Source organism: Notolepis coatsorum (assembly GCF_963971535.1).
Source record: "Notolepis coatsorum genome assembly, chromosome: 5".
Lineage (NCBI taxonomy): Eukaryota > Metazoa > Chordata > Actinopteri > Aulopiformes > Paralepididae > Notolepis > Notolepis coatsorum.
The window spans coordinates 76,860,776-76,885,651 of NC_140169.1; the positions used below are offsets into that span (position 1 = coordinate 76,860,776).

General features: G+C 44.1%; 1 protein-coding gene across 3 annotated transcripts in view; it reads right to left on the reverse strand.

The window, feature by feature from the left end:
* The window catches only part of tbpl1 (TBP-like 1), a 52,276-nt gene extending 32,493 nt beyond the window's left edge, over positions 1 to 19,783 (reverse strand). Inside the window, exons 1-2 of one of the 3 annotated variants that reach the window (XM_084313834.1) lie at positions 19,560 to 19,783; positions 7,737 to 7,868 (exon numbers count right to left, since the gene is read on the reverse strand). The gene's annotated coding sequence lies outside the window, so the exon portion shown is untranslated. The remainder of the gene's footprint in view (positions 1 to 7,736; positions 7,869 to 19,559) is intronic. The other 2 variants (XM_084313835.1, XM_084313836.1) reach the window with 2 other exon arrangements.
* Between the last annotated feature and the right edge of the window lie 5,093 nt (positions 19,784 to 24,876).

Here is a 24,876-nt window from a genome sequence, read left to right on the forward strand (position 1 = left end):
AAAAATATTTTTTAGGGGCAAATTTTTTAATAACAATTTTACCATTATTAAAAAAAAATATGTTCCTCCTGCGGAGTCCTGCCTCATTACTGTGGTCCTTTTATTTAACATTTAAGTGCGTTTGTTTTCAGGTTTGTATCTTTTATAATGAACCAACTGAGAGTGTGTAAATCACTAATAGAACAAAAACAACAAACTGTGTGTGTGTGTGCGCGCGCTTGTGTAGTGCTCCTTGAATGAGATCATCACAACACACACACACACCATTAATCAGGAGGAGAAGAAACTCTGCATACATTTGTTTCACAATGAAAAGTGCTTTAGAAATCAAATGAATTATTATTATTGTAAATAACCTCATGAAAGGTTTATTATTTGTATGGGTAATTACCTGCTTCATATTTGTGATGTTACTGGTTTCAGTGTGTGCCTAAAGTGATCAATGTGTTGGGCCGTTTATAGAGATCTATGCCAATTAATGTTTATGTATATCCGGGACTTTTTTTTTATAAGAATTGAGAGGCATTTGTATATATGACCTTTATTTTGAAAACTGTTGCAACGCAACCTTATTTACATTTGCGCTTTTGACAGTGAAATGTTCAGTCCAACTTAGCTCGAAGGAAAGACTAATAAAAAAGGTTTAATTGACCCGTATGAGGCTCTTACGGTAGGACTTTGATTGTTTATAGAAGTGGAATGTAATACTATGCTAAACGAGAAATAAACAGTGATTTTACCAGCAGTCATTTCATTTCATATACGGGGAACCGACAATTATTAGTATTATATTATTTGCATATCGTCTCATTATTAGATAGATAGGTTGATACTTTATTGATCCGCGGTGTCAATTTAAGTAGACAGTATTTCACGTCCTAATAGTGGGGTACTCACGTAATGCATGGCTGATCCTGAACGTTAGAAGTTTCCGTGTCCCCGTCAATCAATCATCACATCATCACGTCAATCATCATCATCTTATCATCTCTCCACATCGGACGTGGTTGTCATAAAATTGACTGATATCCATTATCCACTCCGTTGTTCTTGCGGAGCAAGAGCCATATTATTATTTAAAGGAAGCGGACACATTCAGTTTCGTTTCGCTAGGAATTATGGGATTTGGTGTTGGATGTATAGACTACGCAGATAGGGACATGGTCTTTAATCGCACGATAGACTACAAGTTCCAAGTATATAGCGTGACCCAGATTCACTCCGCGCAAATCTTTTTTTTCACTCAGGCTATCGGTGATCGCAGTAAGTTCATTCATTGCCGACAGATTCTTTCATAGCACCACGACATTGTGTCGCACTGACAGCTCGCGTGAGTGGCGTCATCACACGCCTTGGATAATTTAGGAGTGAAATGCGAATGCAAGGCTTGAAAGCACTACTCGCAAGCCCGCCCCAAGATAATATTTACCAATCGCAACGGCCAATTAAAGGGGCAATTCGCGATCATATCATCGCAGTGTACAGGCCTGCTGCTGGAACATTGGTTCATTTTTGGTCAGATTTTTCCTTGCACGATTTTGCGCGCCGCGTGGGAGCAAATTCGAGACACATATTCGGTTGCAAAAAGGTGTCCCACGGTCTCCTCTATGGTCGTGAATATTTTCACGCGGATCGGAATCACGGCGCGCCCGTGGGACACTTTTCCGTTTTGGCGAGTTTATTCCACGCTTTCGGCTTTCCTTTTCTAAGCATTTTCGGGGCTACAGTAAAAGTTAGTAAAAGTTGCGGGACGCCCAGATGTTCCCACGATAGAAAGCTTGCGTGGATCCCATAATAGGCTCTGTAGCTAAGGGGCTACACAACCCTGACTGTATTGAAATGCTAGATTAAACCACTACTAAAGAATATTAATTAGCCAGACAGTATAGGTACACAAAATGGCGGACACTCTATTAACTGCGAGGAGACAGTGATACAAAGTTGAATAATCACTTTAATAGTAATAGAAAGCATACATATTATACATAGCGCAGATCTCTTTTAATACGATAATGTCAATGCAACAATGTCAGAGGTAACGATAGTCCTGAACTACGAGTACTCGACCATTGATGCTTGGAATGGAGTGAGAAGAAGCGAGCAGCACGGGGAAAGCAAGATGGCGGGTGGAGACGGTAATTCTCTGGAGCTCCTACTCCAGAGAGCCGCAGACAAACTTGGGATAATCCTGTCATCGCTGGTGAGGAGGGTCTCGTACGGACCGGGTTCCTGTATTCCTAGCGCCCGATGGCAGGATTAATAGCTATTAGTCCAAAAAGCCCGTTGGCATGGTTGCTAGCTAGTTAGCCCTTGTACACTTAGGCCAACCCGCATGTCGTCTTCAATAGGTAGTTAAATCCAGAACGCCTCTGGGTTCAGCTATAAGTCTCTAAACATTACTTCGCTCGAACAAGTCACTATACTGTGCCAATAGTGGCTCGACAATATTATGTGGTATCTAATTAGCTGTACAGCTCTCGGTCAAGATACGTTGCTTGCCGTCCTGTCACTGCTGCCAAACATTTCTTCTATAACCCACACTCTGTCCAGGCATGTGCCAAGAACCCCGCGCATGCGCTCACGCTGTCTACGGCGTTAAGAGTGGAACATATACAAATAAGCGAATGATGAATACTGGTAGGTAAACAGATGACGTGAAAATATATATCTTATATATATATAAACAATATATAAGTTATACAAAATAATAAACGCAGACTCTATGTGTTAATCTGGACCTTCAGAACAGGCTCACTTAATACAGCGTTTTTAAAATCACGCAACATTTTCAGGGTCGCGAGCAGACCTTTTCCCCTCGTTTTCGATGATGGAAGTGATTTAGGAAAAGCTTCGGCACGCCGAAAGGTACCCGTGGATTTAATCTCGCGAGGATCGGGGCAATATTCGGCCCGTGGGAGCAGTCACGGGTTAATACAATTTTCAGAGTGCAGAGGGGATGCCAGACTAATTATTCTGCTCACAGCCCCGTTTTAAACTTTTAAGGTGTGGCAGTCAGCTCGAATCTGATTGGCTAGTATCGGTTTTGGACTCTACATACATGAATCACATGGTTGAGGCTGGAGAAAGACACCTACCCCCTGCCTCTCCTCTAGCTGCAGTGAGCATAGTGAGTCTGACAGTGTGTTAGAGAGAGTGAGAAGGAGAAGAGGGAGACATTAAAAAAAAAAAAAAAAAAAATTATAACAGATGAAAAAGAATGTAAACTATATTAAAAAAAAAGTAATATATATTTTTTTTTCATATTTGACATTAATTCATATTTTGATAGGGAGGCCTGGCTTCCGTTGGCTTCCATAAGGATTCGCCACTGGTCACATAATGGACACATGATTTATAATCACATAACCTGGGTGTGGGTTATACAGGCATTTGTGTGTTCGTTTGTTTATTTTTTTTCTCAGCCTTTACACAGTATGTTAACACTTTGATCGCCGGGGTTAAATTCATAATTTACCATCCCTCGCCAGCCCTATTTAACATGGATAAGTTCCCCTTCTTTGCAGGGCTATAACTTTTTAAATTGTATTGCTAAATTGACATTACTATGGCCCATTCAACGTCCTATATCTATTGTTCAGGGTGTAGCAACGTTATACTTTTTCATTCACATATTCATACAAAAATACGGTCTAAAGTATAAGTATGTTTTTATCGTTTTCTGCAGCTTTCTTCAGAACGTGATTTATAGCCCTAAATGCATTATATTGATGATTGTATACAGTTTGATAGCAATCGGCGCGAGATAAAAAAAATTCAAATGGACGTGCTTCTAGAAGTTACTACTTATCATCTGATGTCGACCGGATGGGCGGGGGGTCGTTTATAATTCCGTGGGCAACGTTATATCATTCATCTAGTGTGGGTGATATGATCATTAGAGCAGTTAGTAAAGAACACGTTGAAAAATAACGCTGGATCTTACCGTATCTTCCTCGCGCCGTTGGACGATGAGCGTGGAACTGAAATATTCCTATTATGGGATGTAGAAATATCCGATCCATTTCCAGGTTGTATAATAGTATATACGTCCAAATCATGTTGTTTATCGAGTTATTTGCAACCGATCGACATCCAGTGTGTCAAGATGGAGTCCTGCTAACGATAGCGAGTGCCCGGACGAAATATGGGTGAGCACCACTTCATCCGCATCACTTCCTGTTTGGGCGATCGGCCACCAGATGGCGATCTTGAACCGTTGGAGAGTTGAGAGGGGCTCACCAGTACATATAATGTCTCCGGGGGAGAAATATGATTTCGATCACAGATTTTTTAAATATTGATATCAAAGATGCTGTCCAGCGTCTTCGGCAGAATAAGCATGGCGGGGAAAGACGCTGCACAGCGTCTTCGGCGATTAAAGTGTTAAAGACTCTGGGGGAGATAAAGAATATGCTATACAGCTAGGGTGACCAGGTCAAAATGGTTCAGTCGCAGGACAGCAGCACTGCTTTTGCGGGACAATGCGGGACACGTGGGGGGGGGGGGGGGGGGGGGGGGCAAAAAAAAAGTATTAAATTTTTTTTTATTGCTAATTAAAATTAAATAAATGTATTTATTATTTAAATGCCTATATATCATATTCGACACAGACGGTAGGCTATATATAGCTCATTTAGTTATTAATCTTATTAAACTCACCTCCGGTTTTGGGGATATTAGCCTCCGGATTCTATTGCCCCCTTCCCTCTGGACAGTGTCCCGGCGATACTCCCTGTGTATTCTGTTATTATAACAAACCGACCCTCTGATTGATTCAGTTCTCAATAATAGTCGGGCCAGACTTGCTGAAGAGGCGCTCCTCTGAACAACTATATGTGACCTCCCCCTCTCCTCCATGGGTGAAGCTCCTGTCAGTGGCAGATCCTGCATTCTACCTTTTGGGGATCATCTGAAACGGTGTTCTGCGAAATTCTACTACCTGCTGGCACGCATGGCGCACGCATGCGCATGACCCACAATCGTTCACACTACAATATCCTGCCACCTTGCTGACGAACGTCTTGTTGAGGATATATCTTAAACAATATCTTAAACATATGTTTTTCATTGCACCTTTTGAACTGTATATGCATGTAAATATTTGCATGTAATTGGCTTTGCAGCCGAATGTATTTGTAGATGATAAAATGTCGGTACACCTGTTGGAATTCGGAGTGAACTATAGGGTGACGTCACCCAGCTGTCCAAACATATAGGCGATTCGCGCTACGGCAGCAGTTCTCAGCAGAGTAGTAGAATTTCGCAGAACACCGGCTCGGACAGGTGACAGGCAGCGCGACTCGAGTGAGCTGCTCAGCAGCCTCGGCTGGAGATGCATCCTGCTGCAGGACCACAGCACCGACACTCTCAGGACCGTCACACTTTGCGGACCCACACTCTCCAGACCCTCGCTCCCATTGGCTGATTTGGGTCACGTGACCGTCCCACTCCAATTCAGCCATTGGGTGGGACGGTCACGTGACCCAAATCAGCCAATGGGAGCGAGGGTCTGGAGAGTGTGGGTCCGCAAAGTGTCGCGGTCCTGAATGTGTCGGTGCTGTGGTCCTGCAGATGGATACTGTAACTTGTTCTTGTCAGAGACTGCAGTACAACACAGTATTTCTCCCCCATTTCATTATTTCCCTTCTTTTATTCTTTTTTTATGAACGCTATTCGAATGGAAGCCCGATTGCCCAAATACCCCAAGTATAATGGCTATTGGTTCATGAATTAGCATAAAAAGTTGGCATACTAACTAGTGTTGTCAAAAATATCGAAATATCGATACATATCGATACTGAATATTTAAAATGGTTTCGATACTCATTTCCCGAAGTACCGATACCAGCTGGCTTGCTCCCGCAAGTTGTTGACAGACAGACGCGCTGCCAGAGCACGCTTGCCCTTCCGCATCCTCCTCCTCCTCAGAGACCGGCAACAGACACAAGCTGCTGCAGCCTCCTCCCCCTCACAGCCGGGCAGCCCTGTCTTCAGTTTGTAAACAAAGCTATTATTAGCTAACGTTAGCTGTCGTTCCTCCGTTAGCTTATGCTAGCTAGCTGGCCACCTTTATAATTACTTCATGTAAACAGAGTAACGTCAAGCCGAGCCCACCCACACTACACCAGTACACGCATGAACTCGACACAACTACCCCGTTTCCAACGTTACATCGAGCCCATCAGACACTAGTACACGCATGAAATCGACACAACGTTACACCGCCTCCATGAAGTGTCCAATTAGCAGCAATGTTGTTGAAAATGTAACGTTAATAAATGCTCCGAGCATAGCTCCGGAGGAATCTCCCTCTCTCAAGTACCCTCGTTTTCGGGTAGAGCTGCCGCGGTATCGGTATTACCGCGGTATCGCTGTTACATCATGCCCACCGCAGCGTTGGGCTGAATACCGGCATCACAGCTGTTTTTTATTATATTATTATTATTATTACGCTCTTGTTGGGCTTGCGGCTCTGCAGATATACCCTACTTCTCTGTAGAGATTCCAAGCGACCCTATTGGGTACCAGAAAAGTCACATGAAACACTGCAGACCCCACTGATTGGTCAGAAGAGATACGCGTCACATGCTGGAGCATCTTGCAGTGCTTTTACTTCCTGAATCTCAGCCATGAGCCATTGATCAGAGCTCACAGTCACAACATGGCTAATAGTACGTTAGCTCCCACCGGAGACCGGAGTGGATTACCGACGCCGTCGCTCCTCAGGGAACGAGGCATGATTTTACTGCAACGAAATGTTATAATAAAAGCCCTTCGTTCTATACACTTGTCTGATTGAAAACTTTATTAACAGACCGCAGAATGGGTACAACTCGGCACGCTCTGAGCAAAGAAAGGAACTTAGATATTAATTGAGTAACGCTTGCCTTGCTATGGTCCGGTAAATACGAACGTGTGACTATACTAACGTTAATGCCACAAATCGAATACCTTTGTAATCATAAGTAGTAACGTTATAATAAGAAGAAGAAGAAAGGGTCGGGGGGGTAACCGGCGGGCGCGCCGCTACCACCCCTGCTAGCGACACCGAGGGGAGACTTCGAATCCGTGTTTCACGTTTAATAACGAATGCGTGCATGCCGAATCCCAAACAATATTCATGCTGCAAAGTCATCCTCTAAAGATAGACATTTAGACTAGAGGATTTATGCTATAAAAAGTAGACTACAAAAAAAATGCATTCAAACTTTTTTTTGTGTGTGTGTGTGTGATAACCGCGGCGGTAGGAAATATTTTGCAAATTTGTGCGGTAAGGAAAACATCAATACCGCGGCAGCTCTATTTTCGGGTCATAACTCTCTCTCTCTCTCTCTCTCTCTCTCTCTCTCTCTCTCTCTCTCTCTCTCTCTCTCTCTCTCTCTCTCTCTCTCTCTCTCTCTCTCTCTCTCTCTCTCTCTCTCTCTCTCGCTCTCTCGCTCTCTCGCTCTCTCTCTCTCTCGCTCTCTCGCTCTCTCGCTCTCTCGCTCTCTCGCTCTCTCTCACTCTCTCTCGCTCTCTCTTCTCGTATAGTACCAGAGAGAAGCTGAGGAGAATCAACCAGCAACAAAAGCAAAATTTGTTAAAATATATATATATATATATTATTATAATTTTATTTAAAAAAAAATTGGTATCGAAATGGTATCGAAGTATCGATACTTTTTCAAGGTATCGTATCGAAGTCGAAATTCCAGTATCGTGACAACACTACTACTAACACACATTCTGCAGCCTACCTGCTTGCGTGTGGATGATGTGTGCTAGTCTTGTCGATCTTGTAAATGCCGTGCGAGGTTGTTGAGGGTCTCCTCTGCCGCTGACTACACCTGCTCAGGTGCTGGTCTTGGGCGGTGATGACTGATCCCAGACTGAGGGAGCCAGATTGATTGAAAATTGTATTAACTGATTGCAGAATGGGTACAATACAGTAGACATTTATGACATACCACCAGATCTACAAATAAACAGTTGTAGCGATTGTAATGGTACATAATGCATCCGTCATAGCCGAACATTCTAGAACATCGAACATTCTGGAACATTTGTGGTGATGTCATAGCCGAACGTTCTAGAGCATGGGTGATGTCACCGTATGATGTCATGACCAATGTTCTAGAACATTTGTGTATGTATTCGGCAATTCTCTGAGGCAGTCAGTCGACTGCAAGCAACGTAGCAGTAGCTGGTTGTATTTCTGTGCTTAATAAATGCTATTCGCTCTGCCTCGAACCACCGTCTCCGACTCTCATCTCTCGGCACTACACTGGTGACCCCGACGTTGGTCTCGCTGAAGTTTCAGAGACCAAACCGAACATGGCAAACAATGCCATTATTCTTCGATTGCCGGAGTTTTGGGAGCAGTCTGCGTAGGGCTGGGCGATATGGCCTAAATATGATATCACGATATTTTCTGACCTTTCGGCGATACACATCACAATGTTTTTCTTTTTTTACCCCAAACGATTCATTATGAGGCTTACCAAGACAGTATTTGAGTTTGCAAGCTAACATTAACACTTTGGTTGCCTAAGGTTAAATTAATGATATACCATAGATTGCCAGCGCTATTTGTCTATGGAGAAAGTCCCCTTCTTTGCAGGGCTATAACTTTTTAAATTCTATTGCTACATTGCCATTATTAGGGCCCATTCAAAGTCCTATATGTATTGTTCATTGTGTAGCAACGTTAAACTTTTTCATTCACATATTCATAGTAAAGTATGGTCTAATGTATAAGTATGTTTTCATCTCTTTCTGCAGCTTTCTCCAGAACGTGATATATAGCCCCAAATGCATTATATTGATGATGAAATACAGTTTGATGGCAATCAGCGCGATATAAAAAATTCCAACTAGACGTACTTCTAGAAGTTACTACACGTCATCTGATGTTGACCGGATGGGCGAGGGGGCGTTTATAATTCCGTGGGCAGCGTTATACCAATCATCTAATGTGGGTCAAATGTTGATAATATCAGTTATTATCGAAGACGGTAACGTTACACGCTGAAACTCACCCCAGTCTCCGCGCGCCGTTGGGCGATCATCGTCGAGTAGACATTTTATCATTATGGGATATATTATTACCCGGTCCATCTCCAGCTTGTATAATGGTATATACGTCCAAATCATGTTGTTTATCGAGTTATTGGCAATCGATCGCTATGTAGAGTGACGAGCTAGAGTCACGGGACATGTACCGAGTGGCCGGAAGCAATACGGACGTCTAGCAAAACCTCTAGTGCGCTTCCTGTTAAGCGCTTGCGCCGATCGGCCACCAGATGGCGCTCCTGAACCGCCAGAGAGCTCAGTGGGTCCTGCTGGTGGATCTCAGGCCAGCGGAGGGACATTATGAATCCGATCGCAGATTTTTGAAATATTGATATAAAGACGACGTACAGCGTCCCCCGGCAACTTTAGCATGGCCAGCAAAGACGTCTAAAGACGGCTCCCGGCACCCAAAGTGTTAAAGACAAAATAAAATACCCATGCATTTAGCATTTTTATATTATATATTAGATTTAGATTATTGGATTATTAGATTATAATATATTGCATATATTTAGCAATGAGATATTATATGATTTAGATATGAAATATGATGAATTGAAAATGGGGGACCCTGATGTAAACAAGACAAAAGACTTTCTCTGGTCTGCATCCCCTTAACAATTGTATGTATTGAGCTGTACTGTACCCATTCTGCAATATGTTAATAAAGTTTTAAATCAATCAATCAATCAATAAATAAATAGCATTTTAGCATTTTTATGAAACTACTGTATATTTGTATGTCTCTAAATGTTTTGATGAATTGAAAATGGAGGACCCTTATGTAAAAAAGCCGAAAGTCTTTTTCTGGTCTTCATCCTCCTGTACTGTATTGTACCCATTCTGCAATATGTTAATAAAGTATTCATTCATTCTGACGGAAAACAGAATAATTTTGATTGACAGTCGAGTCTGCCAATTACGTCACACCGCTTGCACGCGCCCTGCTGTTCTTAGCACCAATCGGCAAGCGCCATTCGTTTTTGACTTCCTGAATGTCCGGTGTGCTGACATCAACAAAGCTACTTACATTAGCTCCCCGCAACCGACTAGTAGGAGACCAGTGCACCACAGGATGACTAAATGAGCCATAATGATTTTACCTCAACGAATGTTATAATAAAAGCCTTTCCATACATCTGTCTGATTGAAAACTTTATTAACAGACCGCGGAATGGGCATATCTCAACACAGGCTGAGATATGAACGAGTAACGTGTGGACCAGATTGACGCGACACAATCCTATTGGGCAAAACATCACGATATCCACGATACGTTGAAAAAGTGTATTGTTAATGAACTGTACCCGATATTTATATAATATCGTCATATCGCCCAGCCCTAAGTCTGCGGCAGCATGGTTCGCTCAAACAGAGGTGCAATTCGCCCTACGAGGGATTAACGACGACGCCACGAGATATTACCACGTCGTCTTGAGCCTCGGGAGCACTACAGCAGCGATGGCGGTAGGATTCATCACAGCTCCACTGGCCCGGGATAAATATGGGGCGTTTAGAGCGCACCTCCTTAAGACTTTCGAGCTGTCGCGATCAGAGTGAGCCCGACGCCTGTTCGATATACGAGGCCTGGGGGTCAGCAAGCCTTCGGAACACATGGAGATGTTGCTAAATCTGCTAGGTACTGAACAGCCTAATTTCCTGTTTATCGAACTGTTTCTCAGGTGCATGCCGCCACACGTGCAGACGGCACTCGCCAATACAGCGATCACTGATCCCTGTGCTTTTGGCAGAAGAGGCAAAGGCTTCTACCTAGCCACTCGACACGCGGTTACGCGCCGCAGGGGGGAGGGGCGAGGAAGAACAGAGGCAGGGGGCGAAATTAGAGCCCACCACCGGCGGTCAGTTTTTACGTTTGGCGCGTGCCACTGAGAGGTCTGCCCGCCGTGTGGCGTGTAGTTCATAACGATACTGTGCGGGTCTCATTTCCACCCCAAGCGCAGCTCCAGTCATAATATCGATGGCTCCGGCAGTTAGCAACATTCGGTTCGTATGATACTCTTATTTTGAAAAAAACGTGGCAACGAGTCATATCCGCCCAGCGTCTCTACATTTCGTAGCCGCATTTCTGCAGACCCCTCTCTGATTGGTTGATCTCCATTTCTGCAGACCCCTCTCTGATTGGTTGAGCGAAGCCCCTCTATGATTGGCAGGGCTGTACGCTAAGCTTTTTCACTAGGGGCACACTTGCCCCTAAATGAGAAATTTAGGGGCAAAAAATATTTTTTAGGGGCAAATTTTTAAATAACAATTTTACCATTATTTATATCGATTGTTTTTTATTTAAAAAAAAAGAAAAAAAATATTTTATATTTTTTATTAATAAAATATATATATTATATAATCATACTTGTAGTTGTATTATCTGCGAGACATCGCCACCACGCAACAAGTCAAAATGCTCGCTATATGCAACCAGCTCCACTGTCTGTGTGTACTCGAGTAGCCTCCAGCTACGGCCAGGATACTCCGGAGCTGCAGCTGGACCCTATACTGTAGCCTCCAGCTACGGCCAGGATTCTCCGGCGCTGCAGCTGGACCCTATTGACTATATTCAGCGTGCCCTCAGCTCGAATACGCATCGACTCAGTGTTATAACTTATAAGACATTGATATCAGGAGCTATCTGAACTATTTAGTTTAATGGGACGTTTCGTTTTGAACAGTAAGCTAACGCGAGCTATCATGCACTACTAGACTTGCTGGAGGATTTGTTGATATCAGTAGCTAGCCGGCTGGCAGGCTCACCGAGGTCCCAGTGTCCCACTAGAGACTAGTGTTTACAACAGCCACGGGTGCGGGAGGAGCAGCAGACGCTGCAGCTCTCTCCGTGTGTCTGAGTTCAGTTCAGTTCGGCTCACTATAGGAGGTCAAACGCGTCGAAAATATGAAGCAATACTAACTTTACTTTTCTTCATAGCTAAATCAGACAGTCAGCCAGTCTATCAGAGTGAGTGCTCAGTCGATTGTTCCCGCTGATCATACCTGCTGAGTGCTCACTGCTCAGCTCGCGTGAGTGGCGTCATCACCAGGGGAGGAAATTAGGCCACTTTACTCGCCAAATGCGAGTATTTTTTACGTTTGGCGAGTAATTCATGAAGAGCACTCGCCAGTCTGGCGAGTACTTGTAATTACAAAACAAACAAAAAAATCATTCTGCAATCTGCTGATTCGCTCACTGGCACAAGCCGAACTCTGACTCCCCCCTTGATTCCTCCCATTTGCGCCTCAATCCAACCATAACCAATGAACATCATCGTTGTACAGATGCGCTCTAAGCTCCTCCAATGAACACTCATTTTCTAGAAGATGCCGCCCATCTAGGGGAAGTGGACAGATCACTGCGCGCGGACCTACAGACTCCTGCCACCGGCTTGACAACGTAGACAAACTTAGACAAAAACACATCAGTGGATGAAAATAATTGCATGTAGTGTCGTCGCTTTCGGATATCAGTGCGGTCTGACATGGGGGCGAACAATAGCATGCGACGCGTCTCCTTCGAGTCGGATGAGAATGACAAGTCAACCAGGCACCAGCATTAGCCGGCTAGCTACCTAGCATGTAACAAGCTACCATAACGCGCGTTCAACATAGTGGACTATACTGAGCGGCTTTGCTTAAATGCAGCCGAGTGACATTTTATTATTACCGGGTTTCCCCCCATATCACCACTCGCCCATATGCCCTTCACAACGGTGATGTTGTCATACTTGGCATTCAGAATACACCTGCTGAACCCCTAGCGTTGTCGATTCGGTTCCAATGTATTGTCATCTTACAGCACAAGTACAGTACAACCAGAATACATTTGGCATACAACCAGAGTGCAAATGTAACAAGTCAAGTTGTTTTATTTAGCTATTACATTACAGTGAAATGCTTGGTTCTTTCACTGCCCAACTCAGTCCAACCTAGACCAGTCCAACCTAGTCCAGTCCAGCCCAGCATCTTTCACTGCCTAGTTCAGCCCAACCCAGTCCAGAATAGTTCCCTCTTTCATGTTAATATGTGATATCCTAATATTTTGAAGAGTAGAGACAGTGTGATTAATACATGTTGTATGCTAATATTGTGAAGAGTAGAGACTGTTATTAATGTTTTATGCTAATAAATATTTTAAAGAGTAGAGACACGGTGTGATTTTTACTATGATTGAAAATCAATTTAGACAAAGACATACAAAGAAGTAATTATCACAATTAGCAATTTTTTTGGGCTGGTAAAAAATCAGTTTGTCTGGTAAAAAAAATCAGATACTCGCCAGTTGGCTGGTAAGCCAAAAAGTTAGTTTCCTCCCCTGGTCTCATCACACGCCTTGGATAATTTAGGAGTGAAATGCGAATGCAAGGCTTGAAAGCACTGCTCGCAAGCCCGCCCCCAGATAATATTTACCAATCGCAACGGTCAATTAAAGGGGCAATTCGCGACCATCTCGTCGCACTGTACAGCCCTGATTGGTTGAGAGTCATGTGAGCGAAGCCCCTCTCTGATTGGTTTAGCTCGTCACGCGGTAAAAGGCGGATGTAATGTTATCATATCAAGAAGATAAGCAGAAATGTACTACCAGATTCGCGTATAACGTTATTTATTTCCCGTGACTTCGCGGTTTATTCATAACGTTATGCACATTTCACAACACAGCCAGCTGTTAGAAACTGTACATTGTAACATTATATAACATAACGTTATGTTATTTCGCGGTTTATTCACATAACGTTATATTGTTTACACTGTCTTTCTTCTATTATAACCCTCCCAAATCATATTCAGAAAGTATCACAGAGACTTCTATTGACCAAGGAATTAGTTATTATTTCGCGGTTTATTCCCATAACGTTATATTGTTTACACCGTCTTTCTTCTATTATAACCCTCCCAAATCATATTCAGAAAGTATCACAGAGACTTCTATTGACCAAGGAATTAGTTATTATTTCACGGTTTATTCACATAACGTTATATTGTTTACACTGTCTTTCTTCTATTATAACCCTCCCAAATCATATTCAGAAAGTATCACAGAGACTTCTATTGACCAAGGAATTAGTTATTATTTCGCGGTTTATTCACATAACGTTATATTGTTTACACTGTCTTTCTTCTATTATAATCCTCCCAAATCATATTCAGAAAGTATCACAGAGACTTCTATTGACCAAGGAATTAGTTATTATTTCGCGGTTTATTCACATAACATTATATTGTTTACACTGTCTTTCTTCTATTATAACCCTCCCAAATCATATTCAGAAAGGCACACACAACATATTCCAGTTAACGGTAGGGCTGGGCGATATGACCAAAAACGTTATCGCGATAAAATTATAAAATTATTTTCATATAATTCGATATCGATAATTATCGTCGATATAATGTCTGTCAAGTTTAATTGACTTCTTATGCTGCTGCGAATGTCTCAAGTCGAGTTGATGTCGTCATCAGTCCGCGCACGTTACACGTTAGCCGACAAGCGGAGTATCTCATGACAATAAATATGACACTAAAATACTCTCTTCCGCCACAATATATTGAAACGAACTGTATACCTCACACTACTATAAACGTGGCCTCAGAATTCAAAACACACACATACTCGGCACGTAAATATATAAAACATCGGCGTGCAAGCTAATTAGCCTAGCAAGCCTGTAGTATCTAAGCTGTGTATTCCATGACAATGTGCTAAATATTACACTAAAATACTCTCTTCCGCCACAATATATTGAAACGACGTCCACTGTATACCCCCACTACTATAAACGTGGCCTCAGAATTCACGTCACACACATACTAGGCACGTAAATATATAAAACATTGCCGTGCAAGCTAATTAGCCTAGCAAGCCTGGTTGTTGAGTGAGTCCTACCTCCTTCCGGGTATACTTCGCTCTCGGCCATCTCCTTCACTGATTGGTTGTTAGCTGTTGTGCGTAAATACGTCATCACGTAACGTTGGTTGTTGTTAGTGAGTGTGGTGAGCCGAGGCTGAACGGAGCCAAGCTTGGAAAATCGATATATCGAAACTTTGCGACCACGTTTCATGTTTATTTCGAGGAAATAATTTATCGCGATAGTTATCGTTATCGTTTTATCGCCCAGCCCTAGTTAACGGTATATTTTTTTAATGATTCGTTATGGCGTAATCAATACTTCCATGCGTATAAATTGCGTTCGCGACCTCCATGTTTTGGGGGTAGTCATCAGAAACCTCGGATCCGGGATTCGCTCCCGTCCGTCGGGCAAGAACTGTGGGTTTTCAGCCTCTCTCTCTGGAGCTTAACGGAGTTTCCTCCGGAGTTTCTGGAGGAGCTTGTCGCGGCTCATGCGCATGCGCACGCTCAACCAATCAGAGAGGGGCTTCACTCAACCAATCAGAGAGGGGTCTGCAGAAATGGAGTTCAACCAATCAGAGAGGGGTCTGCAGAAATGCGGCTACGAAATGTAGAGACGCATCCGCCCAGCCCTGCAGCGGGATACTATTGGCTTCTGCTCGTATCAACACAGAGGCAGTCTGCTCTAGTCTAGAGCGGACCTCCATGAGCTACCATTACTGTTTAAACAATGACCCAGTCAACTATTCACTTTTAGTTTAATACATGACGAGGCATTGTCTAACGGTATCTAGCTGGCTAGCTACTGATAGCTGCTGATAAACAAATGCTCCAGCAATAGTCGACTCGAGTGCATAATACCTCCGTTCGCTCGTTAGCTCATGTTAGCTAGCTCACGTTAGCTCTATATGTCCTAGTAAACGAAATAGTTCTTTGAAGCGTCTTAAGTAACGTTATCTAGCGGGCTAGCAGTAGCTACAGATAGCTCCTGATATCAATGTCTTATAACATTGATTCAATGCGTATTCTAGCTGAGGGCATGCTGAATGTGATATGACCAAAGCACAGCAGTAACGTTATACCAATAAGGTCCAGCTGCAGCGCAGGAGAAGCCTAGCATGCTGAATGAATGTAGAGTATAGGGTCCATCTGCAGCGCCGGAGAATCCTTGCTGGAGCTGGAGGCTACCCGAGTATACAGACAGTGGAGCTGTTTGCAGATAGCGAGCATTTTTAATTGTTGCGTGGTGGCGATGTCTCGCAGATAATACAACTACAAGTATGATTATATAATACATATTTTTTATTAAAAAAATATATATTTATATAAAATATATATATATTTTTTTTGTAATCAAAAAAAATTGGCAGGTAAGAAATATGCTTGGCGGGTAGATTCTTCCCATCTACCTGCCACTGGCCGGTGAGTAAAAAAGTTAATTTCGTGCCCTGCGCACCGCTGCCGTAGGCCTGTGCTTTTACCACCCACGGTTCGGCGCAGTTCATTAGAGACACACTCTCCGGTTGCAAATTCCTCTGTGACACCGGAGCTCAGAGGAGCGCCCTGCCAGCGACAATTAGGGATGGGAATTGATAGGATTTTATCTATACGATTCCATTATCGATTCTGCTTATCGATTCGATTCTCTTATCGATACCTGATCAATTTATAATTTAAATAAATAAATTGGAAATGCAACAGAACTAAGCTGGTTAGAATAACAACATGCAACTTGACATTTCTGATTGTCATTTATTGTTGAGCCCCCATGTCAGGGGCGACAGTGGCTCGGGAGGTAGAGCAGTCGTCTGGCAATCCGGAGGTTCCCGGTTCTATTCCCGCTCCTCCCGGGCAGCGTGTCGATGTGTCCTTGAGCAAGACACTTAACCCCTAACTGCTCCCGATGAGCAGGTTGGCACCTTGCATGGTTGCCTGCGCCGTCGTTGTGTGAATGTGTGAGTGATTGGGTAAAATGTAAGGAACAAATTGTAAAGCGCTTTGGATAAAAGCGCTATATAAAAAAGCAGCCATTTACCATGTCAGAAAAATACAAAAACTGTAAAAAATTAAACATTAACTATAGCCTACACTTAAATAAAATAATGTATTTGAGATTCTCTTAAAATGTATTTATTTTTTTATTCTTAACTAATTTAATCTATTGAATAACAGTCGTTATTCCTCTGACTTCTGTCTCACACACACACACACACACACACACACACACACAGAGCTCCCTCCCCGGGCCCCTGTCCTGTAGGTATTGGCTTGTGTTGCTACACGGACACATTTGTATGTTGCACCATGGTACTTCCTGTCTGACGGACTCAGAGTAGAGACTTTGTAAACAAACAATCCGACTCTTATTATATGTGAACTAAAGAGTACAAGGTTTACACAACAGTCCCCACCCGCTGTTTTATTGTATTTGTACCTGTACTATCCGCTGTCAGCTGTTTATCTCTCTTTGTGAGCTTGATTAAATAGCGTTAGCTCACGTTAGCTAGCGATAGCTCCGCGGCTAATTTTAGCTCACCCTAAACTAAATCAATGACTATGTTCTAAAGCATTCAAGTAGTTTTCACTGCACATAGAAGTAGCCAAACAGCGGGAGCATTTCGGGAGCATATTACCAAAACCCAGGCAATTTCGAGCCCTTAATGAATCAAATAGAGTCTGCCATGGCTACATGCTAACGCTAACATTATTACGCAACTAGGAAAAACCTGGCAGCGATAAGGGAATCGAAAGTCACGGGAGCCACACGGTTCCAGGCATCGGCCAATTAGGAACCGGTTCCCAACCGGAACCGGTTTTCGATTCCCATCCCTAGTGACAATAGAGGACACCGCCGGCGAAAAATAGAGGTCCACAACTGGCGACCGCCAACGATACCCCATCCGCACCTACGGTACAAGAACACGGTACTGTGTTTTGGGGGCCAGCGGTTCATGTGGGACTGCGCCACGGCCAACATTTCGTTCCCACTCCTCGGGCGGATTTCCTTGGTGCACACAGGCTCCTCGTGGACGTTAGACATGGCCGTCTGATAAACGTGCAGACACAGGCTTCGTTTGCAGGTGTCCGCGATGAGGCGACATACAGCGGCCTTTTGGCGGCTTTCGCCGACCACAAACCCCTCACGTTTTCTGAGTCAAAGGTAGCGGGGCTGTGGTCGGCACGACAACAGCACCAGCTCACATACGTTTCCGAGTGCACCACGGATATGCAGCACGTCACCGAGAAGCCCAACGTAGTCGCGGACTGCCCCTCCGGAGTCGTCATCGGAGCGTTGCAGCCGGACCTCGACTATGTCAACATGGGCTCGGAACAAGCCTCCGACCACGACATCCAGGCCCTCAGGACTGCAGATTCCAGTCTACGCCTGGAGGACGTCGCGATTGGTGGCTGCTGTGTGACCTCTCCACCGGACATCCTAGCCCACAGGTCCCGAAGGACTGGCGAAGGACCTCCTCGCCCCCGGTTTCCCCGCACACGCCGCAGCCGGGTCGTTGTCTCTCCCCGCCGTGGAGATTTTGACCATGGGTGAAATCTGGGGGGGGCTTGTGTAGTGATTGTAATGGTACATAATTCACCCACAGAACTATTGTTAGGCATTAGTTCCGCCTGAACATTCTTGAACATTTGTGATGTCATAGCCGAACATTCTAGAACATCGAACAATCTGGAACATTTATGGTGATGTCATTGCCGAACGTTCTAGAACATGGGTGTCACCGTATGATGTCATGACCAATGTTCTAGAACATTTGTGTATGTATTCGGCTATTATCTCAGAGTCAGTCAGTCGACTGCAAGCAACGTAGCAGGTTGTATTTCTGTGCTTAATAAATGCTATTCACTCGCCTCGATCCACCGTCTCCGACTCATCTCTCGGCACTACAGTACTGTTTGTGTAAAAAGAGAGTATATACATTTGAGGGGGAAGAAACTGTACATTGGAGGAGGTTGGGTAGGTGGGGTGGGAAACTGTACATTGGAGGTGGGTGGAGTGGGTCGTTTCTGATTCATTGATTGTCAATAACGGCATTATTACTTAGCCAATACAAGCATCGAGCAGGGATCCGCTTATGACACGACAGGAGGAGAGAGACACAAATTACTCGACTTTAGAAACACGCCATGATCGGGTGGAATACTATGCTGTTTCATTTCACACCAGACGGAAAGGAGATACGAGGCAACTGATCAAATGTTAGCTGTGAGGCTGGCTATAGCTAACTAGCTCGCCCGCTCACATTAACGGTGCTGCAGCCTCCCGTTTACTTACAAGATGGCGTTAAGATTATTAGATCATCAATAATGAAGATAAGCGAACATGAAAAGGGTCTCTCTCGTGTCTGCTGTGCGGGGGGGGCGGCAGTAACCCGTCTGGATGAGGTAGAACCGCAGCGCCACTAGCTAACGTTAGCTAACTAGCTATAGCAGAATGCTAACTCAGGGGCTGCTGCCTCAACGCTGTTGCAAGGTGCATTAATAATAATAATAACGTTAGCCGGCTCAGATGGATCGAAATGCCTTGACGGAATGGACAGGTAACGAACATAGAGAAACAAACATCACACTTGACATCCACCGGCTAACAGTAGGTAGCTAGCAATCAATGGGAAGTTAGTTAGCTCGTCTGCTAACTTACCTGTTATGCTAACAACACGTTGACTTGTTGACTAGGGTGAGGAGGAGAGGAGGTTGACCCACAACAAGTTCGACGTGATTATTTGGTATTGGTTTATAATTATAAATATATAACTCATTGTTTACATGAGTAGCGTCGCCTCCGACGTCTCCGTGCAGCAGCAGCGACGGGCTCAGTGTTGTTGTGTCGCCCACCACCAGACCAAAACAAAAGCCATTCTTCTCTCTGGCTCGTCTTTGGACTGGAGAGAGAGGCGGCTTCAATAGGGTCCAGCTGCAGCGCCGAGGATCCTCTCACTGGGCAAGCCTGTGGCAGCCACCAGAGTAGGGTATATCTGCAGAGCCACAGAGCCCAACGTCTGGGCGGGGCTTCATGGCGTGGACGGGTTTGAGGCGGGGCTTCGTGGCGTGGACAAGTCTTTGCACTACTGCGCATGCGGATGAGGGGGGGGGGGGGGGGGGGCTCTCTCTCGCTCTCTCTCTCTCGTTTACGACATACACAACTTTTGTCTTGTTTACATCAGGCTTGAGGCTTCCTTCAGTGGAAACTGTTTATCCACCATGCCTAGTTCCTGAGGAGATGATGTGCCAGCGATGCCCAGACAATGTGCCCCTCTCAGATCCTGTCCTTATTACTACAAAGGCCAAAATCCTGACTAGCACCAAAATTATTCAAGGTATTTTGATTATGATATTGAAATGTACAGTGTTAATTTAATCAACCATGTGAGAAAGTACTGTATCGAGTGTAATGCTGCATATTTCCATCTCTAAATGTTTCCACCTACTACAAATACTGCAAACAACATAGAATGCATTACCGTTACCAGGAATGGAAAGATGGTCTACACAACTTCAATGACAGTGTTCTCCTTGATCTACCCTTGTGCCTTTTCTGTAAAGTTTTCATTCACACTCAAATCTGTGTTCATTTTTTATTTTGCATACTAATGTTCTGTGTCTTGAGTCGTACTTGTATTGAAAAACTGATTTTATATGTCTGAGGAGAAGATTTATGACATCTCCACAAAGTACTGGGGGGTCTACTGTATTCCCCCTCAAATGTATATACTCTATTATTACTATATATACTCTACTATTTTTGTATCACAAACAGTGCTGTATATTTGTAGATCTGGTATGTCATAAATGTCTAGTATATTTGTAGATCTGGTATGTCATAAATGTCTAGATGTAACATTACTGTATCTATGTCATGTTATGATGAATTGAAAATGGGGGACCCTGATGTAAACAAGACGAAAGTTGTGTATGTAGAGAGCGAGCGAGAGAGCCCCCCCCCCCCCCCCCCCCCTCATCCGCATGCGCAGTAGTGCAAAGATTGTCCAGGCCACAATACTTGTCCACGCCACGAAGCCCCGCCTCAAACCCGTCCACGCCACGAAGCCCCGCCCAGACGTTGGGCTCTGTGGCTCTGCGGATATACCCTATTGGGCCACAAAACTACTCTGGCGTTGCAGCTGGACCCTATTCGGCAGCTTACTTCCTGTTGAGAACATTGGAAGGTGGCACCCCCTTGTGGACGAGGAGCATTATGCAACCTAAACATAAAATATCAACCAACACATAATATTGATTGATTGATTGATTGAAAACTTTATTAACAGATTGCATAATGGGTACAGTACAGTACAGCCCAATACACACAATTGTTAAGGGGATGCAGACCAGACCTCTTAACACATTCTCTGCCACCACTTTGATCATCCTAAACCATTCTCTGCCAGTACTGTAAGTCTATGGAGATGTTCATCTTCTTTGCAGGGCTATAACTTTTAAATTGTATTGCTAAATTGACATTACTATGGCCCATTCAACATCGATTAGCTATCGTTCAGGATGTAGGAACGTTTTACTTTTTCATTCACACATTCATACGAAAATACCGTCTAGAGTATAAATGTTTTTATCGTTTTCTGCAGTATTTCCTAGAACGTGAGATATAGACATAAATGCATATATTAGATTATCAAATGCCGTTTGATACCGATCAACGTTATATAAAAAATTTCAACTGTACATGGTCCTAAATGTTATGACTGATCACCCGCGGGTGAACGGAGGGGGGGGGGGTCGTTTATAATTCCGTGACCGACGTTAAATGATTTATGTAGTATGGGTGATATATAGATCAGAGCAGTTTGTATCGAAACTGTCCACTGCCCCTGAGTCTAAAAAGGCGTTAACCTTAACAGACTGCCTATTCCAGCCTAAAACCACAGGCAAAAAGGTTCGAAAGGGGGTGATGTGATGTCTCGCCTTAACAGACTGCCTATTCCAGCCTAAAACCACAGGCAAAAAGGTTCGAAAGGGGGTGATGTGATGTCTCACTAGTGTCTCTCGGCCCACTAGCGAGACTGACCGTTTACCTTCAGTTTCGGACACTCCACCCTCGTGTGACCTTTTCTCCTGCAGTACCGGCACCAGTCCACATGAGAACCAGTCTGCCTGGAGTCATGCACAGAAGTGCTGTCCACCTGCATAGGTTCAGACGAGCTGGCCACTGAAGGTTGTGGAGGAAAGGACGAAACTTCCTCCAGCGGGACACGAAAACGTTGGCCCCGCCTCTCACGCTCACGGTCTCTGATCCGGTTATCAACGTGTATGGCGGTAGTGACCAGTGTGTCAAAATTGTCTGGAGATCCCACAACCGCCAAAGCATCTTTAACCTGATTAGATAACGCATTGGTGAACAAAGTGATGAGTGGTCCCTCAGGCCAGCCTGTAGCCCCAGCCAGTGTCCTGAAAGCGATGGAAAACTCAGCTACACTACTGGCGCCCTGGCGCATGCGCGTCAGCTTCATGGCGACCTCTTTATCGTATAGTTCATGATCAAAAACGATCTCCATCTCATTCATGAGTCCCTGTGAGTCGTTTAAAACTGGGGCCTGAGCCCGTATGAGTGGAACAGCCCAATCAAGGGCAGGTCCCTCCAACAGGGATAGAATTAGGGCAACACGTGAATCCTCAGACTGAAAACGAGAAGGCTGGGCTCTGTACACTATTTGGCATTGTGCCAGAAAACCACGGCATTTACCTGACTCCCCATTAAAGTGTGAGGGGAGCTGGACTTTAGCCTCACAAGGTAATGACCGGGGGCCTGTGAGTAGTGCTTGAGAGACATTAGGTGGGATCTGGTGAGGGGGAGGTAATTGTGCATTGGCTATGCGGTCAGCCAAATCACGCATGGCACTATCCATCTTGCGCAATCCTTCATACATCTCCCCATGCTGTTGCACCATGAGAGCTTGTTGTTGTAATTGTACGATAGCTTCCTCATGTGAAAGCAATCCTTGACGCTGCGCAGCTAGTGCTTGTTCGAGACCTGTGTTATCTGCTGACCCAGTCATGGCTTTTTCATTCTGTGAGGGCTGTGTGTGTGTGTGTGGGTCATGAGCAGATAACAGGGACTCTTAAAGTTATCCATGAAATGGACAACCACTAGACTGCTTACGCAGATATTTTAGGAGAGGGGAAAAATTCAACAACAGAAAACAACCTTTACAGGTGGAAATCTCAAAGTGAGTAATTAAGAAAATAAATCAAGTCCCAAAAAACAGGACTACTCTCAATAAAGAGGTATAGTATAAAAGTAAATAAGCCACAAGGACACCTCCTAATAAAGGAGTTTATATTGGAAAAAATAAAACAATAAACCTCCACTAAGGGAGTTTATGTGTAGAATCACGTGAGTAGCCTAAAATAAGAATGACTACCATAAAGCTCAATTCTGAATCAGAGATCAGACTACACTTCAATATAATGAGCGTGACCAAAAGGACAGCCAACACTATGAAAATGAAAAAGCAGTTGACACTGCGATCTCCAAACTTAAATAGACTCCACATGGCCATAGGCACAGCTGCACTGCATCAGGTGCAATCAAGCCCACACACCTGCCGACCCATGAGGCAATTAACCACAGGGAACAGGAATTGACAGCTATCCCTCACAGAGGTGAAATAAAGCAAAAATAGACAGCTGTCCCTCACAGAAAGGTGAAATAAGGCAAAAACCATGACAGCAATGGGGAGGCAGAGCGCGCAGTGAGAACTATAAAAAGTCTGATCAAAAAGTCAAGTGATCCCTACCTTGCTCTAATGGCCTACCGCGACGCCCCACTCGCAAACGGATTCAGTCCCACGGAGCTTCTCATGGGGAGAAAAATCTGAACTCTTGTTCCTGTCATCCCGTCCCAACTAAAACCAAGATGTGCCGACACAGAGAAACTAAGAAGGACGGAACAAGTTTACAGACAAAAACAGCAACTGAACTACGATCGAAGACACAGAACACATCAGTTGCCCCTAATCCAACCGGGTGAACATGTGTGGATCAGAGACACTAAGGAGCGAGGCACAGTGGTGTCTATGGCAGGCACACCCAGGTCTTACCTTGTGGAGACACCCGGAGGAGGTACCCTACGGAGAAACAGGTCTCACCTCTCCCCAACCCTGGTGGCTCCAGATTCTGAAACCGACTTACCTGAGACGACACCATGGGTGAACCGTGAAACAGATGCAGTGGAGACACATGTCGCTAAGGTGACTCAAAACCAACAGCAGCGGCAGCCACAGAGCTTAATGACTGAGAGACGATACCCACCTAGAGTGAGGGGCCCTCCAGGGCACCTAAAGGACTTTGTGTGCACACGTAGTTAAGTCCCTAATAATGATAATAAAAAAAGAACAGAGTGAGAAATGGGGCAGAATAATCCTCACACTCTGCAGAAGGGCTGGGCAGTCTACCCCACCCTTCTCTAAGAAAGAAGTTAAGTTACCGTTCTAATGTGTTGTATAATTGCAAATAACTTTATACAAGAGAAGCGGAAAATATTAGTTATATTTAGCTACTATGGTTGATTGTTGAGACTGTCATGTTATAAGTTCAGGGAAAGTTATTTATCCTAGGAAGGGAGATGTAGTATTAGGTTATACTTGTATAGGAACCTTTGTGCGGTAGGAACCTTGATTTGTGACGGGGGGAGTTAAATAAAGCATGCACGGACTCGAAAGCTATCGCCTGTGTCATATCGCCTCTTGATTATAACAAACCTAAGATCTCATGATTATAACTCAACAGAAACAGCTTACCCAACTTTGTATGCTGATTATGTTTTTACGATTTTAGTAAGTATGGGAAAATAGACACTAGAAATATGGTCTTTTAACGGGGCACTTCACCAAAAAACAATGCTGATTTAAAAACTGTTTTGCACACATTAATTTAGTTTGACAGTTATCAAAAGTAAATGAGTTTGAATAAGGCCACCAGTGATGTCATCTGGGATATTTAAT